The sequence below is a fragment of the Myotis brandtii genome, unplaced genomic scaffold (assembly GCF_000412655.1).
Source record: "Myotis brandtii unplaced genomic scaffold, ASM41265v1 scaffold667, whole genome shotgun sequence".
In the NCBI taxonomy this organism is placed as follows: Eukaryota; Metazoa; Chordata; class Mammalia; order Chiroptera; family Vespertilionidae; genus Myotis; species Myotis brandtii.
In genome coordinates, this window is record NW_005370593.1 from 888,731 (window position 1) to 898,180 (window position 9,450).

Here is a 9,450-nt window from a genome sequence, read left to right on the forward strand (position 1 = left end):
GCCCTTTAAATACAGTTCCTCATGTTGTGACCCAACCATAAAATTATTTTCGTTGCTACTTCATAACTGCAATGTTGCTACTGTTATGAATCGTAATGTAAATATCTGATAAGCAGGATGGTCTTAGGCGACCCCTGTGAAAGGGTCGTTCGACCGCCAAAGGGGTCGCGACCCACAGGTTGAGAACCGCTGCTCTAGGTCTTGTCAGACTGTTCATTTTCACCAGACAATAAGTGTGGGGCCAAAGTATCTGACTTCATTATTACTTCTCTCAGAAAATGGATCTTTAATGAACAAGGGGTTTGGGTTTAGAAATTTCAGAAAAGACTGGTTGGAGCAGACACGATTTTGAGCAGTGGGTACTTTCCATGTCCTCAAATCACATTCTGCCTATAAATAAACTACTCTTTGAAAACATAAACCTGGAGGACTGAGCTGTGGTGACCTGCCCTTGGCAACTATAAAGAACGTAAGCCCCATGAGAGCAGGGTCTCTGTTTTATTCACATCTATATCCCAGCTTTTTGAAGCTGGCACTGATCACAGTTCAACAATAAATATTTGTTAGATGAAAAAGATGAAGGAAGGAAGTATCCCTCTTCCCTTCTCTTTATAGTCCATCTCTACCCTCTTTTTGCTCCCTGCTGTAGCAAAGTCAAGTTCCTTTAATCAATAGTCTGTTTTTAGGTAATATCTATCCATCATTTATATTTTAGTAGCCTGTAAGCCACTGCGTGGAGTGTTTGAAATTTCTCTTTTATCTCTTTAAGAAAAAGCTTTGCTGGCCCAGTCTCAGTCAACAATGGAAGGCCCTTGTGGCCAAGCCCTGCCCATCTTCCTCTCCAAGTGTATGCCCAAGCTTTAAATTATTTGGAAGAATGGCAAATTGTTCATAGGAACAACCCCATTCCCCAGTGACCTCCTGACTCCTTCCTGTGGCTCTCCTCAGCTTTCACATCTTTGCAAAATAATCTAAAACCCTATCTTCCTGCTATCTCTATTTTCCTTTCTCAGGTGTCAAAACCTAGAAGACAGGCTGCTGTTGTGCATTTACATTCAGCTGCACTGTTCAATAAATGCCAACCTGGGCATTTCCCACACCTCATTCTGGGAAGACAGAACACCTCTCCGTACTGAGACCACGAGGAGCCCATCTGCACCTTGTTACACACTAGGGGGTGCTGTTGTTATATCGAGACCCAAGGAGTTTAGTGACATGGAGAAAAGGGAAGTGATAGCTTTCAGGGCCCTGGAAGACTTTTCTCGCTGGCCTCTGCACAGTTTCTCAGAATCAAAGACCATCACACCTCATTGAGCTGCACAATTCCAAGGTGAAGCTTACACATGATGCAATAAAAAGGGAGGGCTGATGAACTCCTATTGTAAGACTCTTTTGGGTACACAGGCTTACATAATAGTACTTATGACGACTGCTGGACATGATAATTAATCTCCACTCACCACCGGAAAAGAAAAATTCTGTTTAGACAACCAAGTGGCAAACACTGTTGGGCAAAACTAGATGTATCAAAAGCAACCAGAACAGCCGGGAAACACTTGAGTTAGACCCTGCTTTTCATAATCATCTTTCCTGGTATGTGATGTCTAAGACTTTGGGAATGAAAGCTTCATACACAAACAAATGAATATCAGCCTCTCTCAGCCTCCAGCCTGGACTGCACAAAGCTTGCAGGCTGCCAGAGAGGCCTCCCAGGCCTCTGTTAACTCTTTCCTTGAATGACTGGTGGACCTGAACTGCAGGAAAAGCTCTCATGCAGCAGAAGGCCTTTTCAAATTTCTAAACAAGTCATGACAAAGAAAGGATTTTGTTGGGTCTGTGGGCTTTTTAAAGATAAATTGAGAAAAATGTGTATTTTTTAAAAAGTTCTCTGAATGAAACTCTCACTTAACAGTATGAACATTTAACATTCCCACACATAGAAGAATGGATCTGCACCAAGGGAAATAACGCTGGTATTAATCCAAGTAGAAACAATACCGCTGGCCCTCCTCCCCACCACAAGCTAGGGTTTCATACCCTTTGTTGGTGTGATTTGGGTACTCCACACAAATGCTAATGAGCAACAACTCACTAATGCTAATGATTAGAATTCTCTTTGGCTTCAAAAGCCACCCAGCCAAGCTAGAAACTTGAAGAATTCCAAATGGTTCAAGAGGGACTCAGCCAGCCGGAGGTGCCATGTGAGGGAACATTTTACACAGAATGGTTTCCATTTTGCTCTAACTCCCATGAATAAAAGGGACAGAATCTCAATTATAGTACATCAAACTTTCAGATAAAATGCAAGGAATTTCCAGGTTTGTTGCAACAACTAGCTTGACATTTCCACATATACCATACTTAATAGAGTGCTGGGTAAACTTTTTGAAAGTGGTTGTTAACCTAATTTCTGCCCTCACATTCCTAAAAGATACACTCCCATCAGTTACCAAGGCTGACTGACTACAGTAGTATTACTTAATTGAGGCCCCAAGGGAGCTCATCAGAAAGAGGACATTGGAGGATGTGATGTGGGGTGTAGTTTGAAAATGCAACTCTGAAAAAAAAAAAAACCCGCCTCCCGGGGCACTCTGCTCAACCTCATTGGAAATCACTAAGGTTACATGGTATTATGCCAAAGACAATACACAGGTAGGTAACACCAATATTTCATGATTTAAGGTATTGATAGTGAGTGAGCCTTTCTAGTCCTAACACCCTGAAGTTTCAGTCTTGAAAATGAAAAACACAAAGACAAAGCCTTGGACCTGTTACTATCCAAAAACCTTCACATGTAAAATGCAATAGCAACTGGTTAAAAAGTAATAGCAGTAACAAGCTTTGATTTAACATTATTAGCTACATTTTTAAAATATTTTTACAGTCATTCCTGTGATTTCCTAATCCAAACAGTGAAAATGAAGTCTTGCCTCCTTAGTAAATTCAGCAGTGATATCAACCATGTTTACCCAGTATATTCACCTGAAAAGATTAAAGTATCCTTGCCTTGACACCACCCCAATGGACTGTCATTTTTTAATTGAATTGGGTGGGATCCAGGCATCATACTTGTGGAACTCCTCAGGTATACAGCCAGGCTGAGTACCACTGACGTGTTTCCATGCCCACCCTCTGAACATAACTAACTGCCTTCTTTGAACTTCCCCATATCTGAATTCCATGCTGCAAAATAAAGTTAATCAAGAGACCTCCCAGCTGAATATAGTGAAAATAAGACTATATTCATAAAAAAAAAATCTTTGAGATAATGAGGGGAAAGTGGGAAGTGGGTACTTTTATCTTGATATTTGAAACCAATTGTTGGCACTGCTAACAGTGAAGCCACAAGATGTTGATGAGATGGTGAGATGAGATAGCAAATATGTAGCAAATCTATAATCTATAGATTTCTATGTTTTATATCTTTCGCCAAAGAATTTACTGTATTACAGAATTTAGCATTAAATTCAAATAAAGATGCAGTAGAAGGACAGAGAAAAGAAAGGAATGTGAGAAGCTTACATCGTGAAAACTCTAAACTCAGATCCAGTTGATAGTGAAAGAGAGATCCAAATCCCTGGTCCTGTGGTACGAACATAACAAAGTCACCTGGGGAAGAAGAAATCAGTGCATGCCTCTCCTTTGCTTTCCACCCCCTCTCACATCTCCTTGCCATTCAGATCCCCTCTGCCCTGAACAGTAGAGAGTAGTCAGCCCCTCATGCTGACAGAGGTTAAAGGGACACGGACCCCCATCACTGAGCACCAAATCAGACCTTGGGAGTAAGAATCAATAGACTGAACAATAGAAATTAGAACTAGCTGAGCCCCAACTTGGCTTAAGAAGAGGCCAAGTAGCACCCCTCATATACACACGCTCTGAACTAGCAAATGTCAATTTTTCAGAAAACACAAGAATCATAGACCCGCTTGGCCAGCAGAAGATGGCACATCTCCACTAACCCACACCTGCAGCATCACCATGAAACACCTTACATAATCAAAGATATGCAGTAAGGTGACATGCATGGACCTGTGTTGGAATTTCACACAGGCAAAAGTTTCTAACTCCTTCCAAATATATTTTTAATGACCTAATTTGGTCAGGATTTTGGTGATACAGCTTAGCAACCAGCACAAAGTAAATTCCCTATCCCTTCCTGCAATGTACCCAGAAGCTCTGTTTTGACTCTTTTCTCAACCCTTCCTAGTCAGAGCAAGTCCTGGGTTTTCAGTTTCCTAAACAGGACTAGGGTCACCACAGTGGTTCTTCATGCAGTCACCTAAAATTTTTGCTTCTGGAATACTGAAGCAGGGTTCTAATAGCCACCATTCATTAAGCACACACTGTGTTCTAGGCTCTAATCTCAAATTGGTCTTCAAGACAATTTATAATCTATATATATAAAAGCCAAGTGACCAGAACGACGGAACGACCAGAACGACAGGAATGACTGGTCACTATGATGCGCACTGCAGCAGCCAACCAGCCTGATCAGGCCCCAATCGGCCTCCCCAACCTCCTGTGGCCCCTCCCCCAGCTGGCCTGGCCCCTATGGAGACAGGCTGGGACCCCACCCATGCACAAATTTGTGCACTGGGCCTCTAGTACAGTCATATAGTCCCTATTTTACAGATAAGAAAATTGGAGCACAGAGAAGTTAAATAACTTCTGTATAAAGTCACATAATTAATAAGCAGTAGAGCAGGCTTTAACTCACGTGTGTCTATCCTAAACTCATATTCTTTAAAATAATAATGGTGGGCTCTTATACAGCACCATGTGTCAGGCACCAATCTAAACACTCTTCAAAACTAACTTATTTAATCTTCACAACAACCCTAGAAGAGAGACATTATTTTTACCACTGCCATCATGCAGATGAGAAAACTGGGGGACAGAGATTCAACAACTCTTAAAGTAGCATAGCTCGTTTGATAATACCAGGATTCTAACTCAGGAAAGATAGTTCTATCATCCAGGCCTTAACCACTGCACACACTGCTCCCAATTCTCCCTGTAACTTGATGCGCACTGCAGCAGCCAACCAGCCTGATCAGGCCCCAATCAGCCTCCCCCAACCTCCTGCGGCCCCTCCCCCAACTGGCCTGGCCCCTATGGGGACAGGCTGGGACCCCACCCATGCACAAATTCGTGCACTGCGCCTCTAGTACAGTCATATAGTCCCTATTTTACAGATAAGAAAATTGGAGCACAGAGAAGTTAAATAACTTCTGTATAAAGTCACATAATTAATAAGCAGTAGAGCAGGCTTTAACTCACATGTGTCTATCCTAAACTCATATTCTTTAAAATAATAATGGTGGGCTCTTATACAGCACCATGTGTCAGGCACCAATCTAAACACTCTTCAAAACTAACTTATTTAATCTTCACAACAACCCTAGAAGAGAGACATTATTTTTACCACTGCCATCATGCAGATGAGAAAACTGGGGGACAGAGATTCAACAACTCTTAAAGTAGCATAGCTCGTTTGATAATACCAGGATTCTAACTCAGGAAAGATAGTTCTATCATCCAGGCCTTAACCACTGCACACACTGCTCCCAATTCTCCCTGTAACTTAGTTTTTTTCTGTACTCATTCATTCAAATATTGTTTAGGTCCCCTCTATGAACCTAACATCTTCCTAGGTATTGTAGGAAAATACCAGTATTTGATGGATTCCTTCCCTTAGAGAGCAGCACTCTAGATAAGCAAAATTAACAAAACAATATTTAAGAAAAAAAAGCAGCCTGGCCAGCATGGCTTAGTGGTTGAACGTCAACTTATGAACCAGGAGGTCATGATTTGATTCCCAGTCAGGGCACATGCCCGGTTGCAGTCTTGATCCCCAATGTGGGGCATGCAGGAGACAGCCGATCAATGATTCTCTCTTATCATTCATGGCTCTATCTCTCTCTTCCTTTCCCTTCCTCTCTGAAATCAATAAACATATATTTGAAAAAAAGACAGAAAGAGAGAAAGGGAGGGAGGGATCTGAGAAGGGAGAGAGGGAAGAAAGAAAAGTTACTATACTATGAAGCCAGGTAATGCATGCTTGGGCAGCAGGAAGACTCCTGCATTGGGACAGGCAGGAGGACCTCATTGAGCCCTGAAAGTTAGCTGAATGTAGAGAGGTGGAGAGAATGGTCTAGGTAGGGGAACTATGTGAACAAAGGTAAAAGTAAAGATAAAAACTGGGTATGGAGGAAGATAAACCCCCATGCCAACTCTGCACTGCTGTTTTATACGTGTAATCTCATTTAATCCTCATACAGGCCTACAGGCATTCTCATTCAACAGATAAAGAAAATGAGGTGCAGGAGGAACAGAGCCAGGTTTGTCTGGCTCTGACACCTTTTCTCTAAACAAGGGGTCTCTCTCTTTACACAAGTGAACAAAAAGTGAGGAGGCCAAAGAACCAGCGAACCACAGGCAGCGCCAGGTAGAATCTAATCTTTCTGATTTCTAGACCTCTTAGAGCAACAGGGCTCTTTGTCTTCCTCCCATCCTCCAGAGGGGTATGAGCATTTTCAACTTAGAAGTTTCTTCCTGTGGAGCTCCCACTCCAAACAAGCTCCCTCTCCGCGCACTGACATATCGTGACTTGTCTTGTCCAAATATAGAGCAGTCCTCTCACCAGGGAAGGGCCTGGCTGAGGACAAGCTCTCTGCTGGAAAGGCCAGCTTGTGGTGACACAGGCTAGGCCTGGGGGACTTTAAGGATCCCCTGACCCAGACCCCTCTGTTAAGAGGAAAATACTGATGCCCCAAGAGGAGAGGAAAGTGAGTCACTGAAGGCATCCCCTCACCCCACAAAAAAAAAAAATCTGAGCTTCATAAAAGTGCTTTGGCAAGCAGAGGTCTCAAATTCCTGCAACAGCTTGGGAGGAGGTAACTAGGGATCTGCCTTCCCACAGAGTCTGTCTTTAGATTCCAGTGTTGCTAAGACTAAAAAGAGCAAATCTGTTTTCTTAGCAAGGTTCAAGCTTGACTCAGATTTTATTGTTGTTAGGAGGGGACTGGAGTAGAGGGGCATCTAATTGTGAATCATCAGCCTTTAATCAACACCCTGGGGAGTTGGAAGTTTGGGGAAAGTATGCCTTCTTGAGACCTTGAGTTTACTCTTTTTCCTCGGCAGGGAAAGCAGGCCCTGGTGTTATAGCACCCACTACGGCCTCTTACAGCATGCCTCTTACAGCACCCATGTCCTAGAACAGAAATACAGGTGTTGTGCCATTGTACCCTTAGGTGGCCCTCTAAACAGACCTGAAGTAGTAGACCAATACGCAGCAATGGAGAATCTGCTGTCCAAAGATAAAAGCAGCACTATTACATCATTGTCGGAATGTTAAAATGTATATCAAAATCATTACTTATCAAATTTTCCCTCTGGGGACAGATAGAAAGCATTGCTCTTTCTAAGGCCAAATATTGTATTACTTCCCATTAATATTTCCTGTCACTATTCAGTTCCATTTCCACCAATCATCACATTAGACCACAGCCAAAAGACATACATTTTTTAAAAATGTACTTACCTTAATGTGTTCAGAGTATTTATAGGTCAATTTCCCTGCTGGCTACTTTAACTGTAGATGTACAATGTATAAATAGGATTTCTTCTCGTTCTATTTAGCATTAGGTAAAATCCTCAAAGGGAGCAGAACCTAGATATGTTTCAATAAAATAGACCAATGACCTTGGGCCATATCATTCACAGAGTAGCGTTTGGAAATGCCTTTTTTTCCTAATCTAGGATTTATTAACCAAAGGTAATTTGAAATATTTGGAAACCTAGAAATTGGATGACTTAAATATGAGGAGGTTGGACCATTCCCTCGTTCCTTAAATTCTCTCCTCCCTTATGCACATCTCTCTGTTTGCCTTCTACCTTTCTGACCACTCATGGTTAGGTTTCATTATGCTCCCCTCTCCCTCTTCCAAGCCCTTAAATGTTAGTATTTCCTGCAAAAACTCATCTACTCCCATGTCTACATCATATAGTCCCAAATCAGTACTTCAACTGATATCTCTCTTCAGAACTTCAGACCCACTAATCCAGTTGCCAACTACACAAGCTCCTCAAACTCAACATGTAGAAAATTTAATTCATCATCTTCTCTCTCTACCACTTCCCCATAACCCAGTGGATCTCAACCTTTCTAATGCCGCGACCCTTTAATACAGTTCCTCATGTTGTGGTGACTCCCAACCATAAAATTATTTTCGTTGCTACTTCATAACTGTAATTTTGCTACTGTTATGAATCATAATGTAAATATCTGATATGAAGGATGTATTTTCATTGTTACAAATTGAACATAATTAAAACATAGTGATTAATCACAAAAACAATATGTAATTATATATGTGTTTTCCGATGGTCTTAGGAGACCCCTATGAAAGGGTCGTTCGACCCCCAAAGGGGTCGCGACCCACAGGTTGAGAACCACTGCCATAACCCATATCTCTTTCTGTTCTCTATTTTGTCAATGGCACCACCTTTTATCATTGCCCAAATTAGAGACCTGGGAGTCATCCTCCACTCTGCTCCACTTCAACCAAGTTCCCTCACATCCAATCAATGTCAAGGACTGTAAATTCCTTCTCTATAATCCATTCACTTTTCTCCACTCTCACTGCCATTAGCCTAGTTCGGGTAAAAATCACCATTTCTCAACTGTGAGATGTCTCCCAACTGGTTCTCCTGCCCCTACTTGAGCTCTTCCAATCTATTCTTTATGTTGCACCCAATAATCTTTCTAACTTGTATATCTAAGTTTGTCATAACCCTCGCTAAAAGTCCTTCTCTAGTTCCTCTGCTTTTAGGATTAAGTCCAAATGTCTTAACCCACTGAAGAGTCCCTGTGTAACTTGGCCTCCACATATTCTCCAGCCTCATCTCTCATCAGAATTCCTTTGCATTTCATGGTCCAGCCATACGAAATCCTTTTCAGATTTTCAAGCCTGCTACTTTCTCTCTTGCCTCCTGGCCTTCTTAGAATCACAGAACTGCACAGAGAAAAGGGACTCAAAAAAACTCCCAAATCAGACCTTTCAATCCAATTCATTGAATATTTATTGAGTACCCACCAAGGGCACCACTTTAGCAGTTGAAATGACACCTAAAAAGACATATCCATGTTTATTAAATTTGCAATTTCATTGCTTCTCTTAATTCTGTGTATAAAAATTCAAGTTCCTTTCATGAAACTTATGTTCTAGCCAAACTAAGAAACTATCTGTCCCTGACACAACTGGCTTTTGCCTATGTTCACTTTTACCAGAATATTTCACTGCCTTCTCTACCAATCCAGGGCCCACATATTTTCTCCCAATTTATAGATTTCAAAGAAGCCCCAACTGGCTATTTATGCCTAGATTAGAAAACTTTAAGTTTCTACTGGCTTTCTCAGCTATTGCTTAAGGCATTCCAATTGGT